The sequence below is a fragment of the Rhinopithecus bieti genome, unplaced genomic scaffold (assembly GCF_001698545.2).
Source record: "Rhinopithecus bieti isolate Rb0 unplaced genomic scaffold, ASM169854v2 scaffold_28197, whole genome shotgun sequence".
NCBI classification, from domain to species: domain Eukaryota; kingdom Metazoa; phylum Chordata; class Mammalia; order Primates; family Cercopithecidae; genus Rhinopithecus; species Rhinopithecus bieti.
The window spans coordinates 12029-12866 of record NW_016812300.1 but is presented as its reverse complement, the minus strand read 5'-3'; the positions used below and the strand labels follow the sequence as shown (position 1 = coordinate 12866).

The following is an 838-nucleotide window of genomic DNA, read 5'->3' as shown; positions in this document are numbered from 1 at the left end:
CGTCCTTTGTAGGGACATGGATGCAGCTGGAAACCATCATTCTTAGCAAACTATCACAAGAACAGAAAACCAAACACCGCATGTTCTCACTCATAGGTGGGAACTGAACAATGAGATCACTTGGACTCGGGAAGGGGAACATCACACACTGGGGCCTATCATGGGGAGGGGGGAGGGAGGAGGGATTGCATTGGGAGTTATACATGATATAAATGATGAATTGATGGTTGCTGACTAGTTGATGGGTGCAGCACACCAACATGGCACAAGTATACATATGTAACAAACCTGCACGTTATGCACATGTACCCTAGAACTTAAAGTATAATAAAAACAACAACAACAACAACAAAATATTCTAATAGTCATATTAAAAGAATAAAACAAAACAAGCAAAAAAAAAAAAAAAAAAAAAAAAAAAACAAAGACTGGGGAAGTGGAGTTGTTGCTGGGTAATGTCATGAAATAAATTCTCAGCTGAGAAAACTTCACCTGAAATTGTGTTTGATAAGACACAGGAATTAGAAATAGAAAACAAAGCTGTTAAAATATTTGCTAACACTTTCTAATTTATAAAATGTATGAGATACAGATGACCAATCCCAAATGAAGGCAAACTTTAGTAAATATTAACACAAGTAGTGAAAGGTTTAGTAAATTATTTCTGAAGTTAATTTAGAAAAGCAAATAAAACAGACTAGACAAAGGTTTAGAAGGAAAATGATTTTTAAAAAGTCATTAAAACGGCTGTAAAACACAAAAAAATTCCAAATTATACTGGCAAAGCAAACTGAATAATTTGTAGATCCCACAGGCTAGAAACATCCATAAGTTTACA

At 34.4% G+C, this 838-nt stretch overlaps 1 pseudogene; it reads right to left on the bottom strand.

Annotated features, from left to right (window-relative positions):
- LOC108544634 (olfactory receptor 56A5-like) overlaps window positions 1-462 on the bottom strand; it is a 5960-nt pseudogene extending 5498 nt beyond the window's left edge.
- Window positions 463-838: the final 376 nt, after the last annotated feature.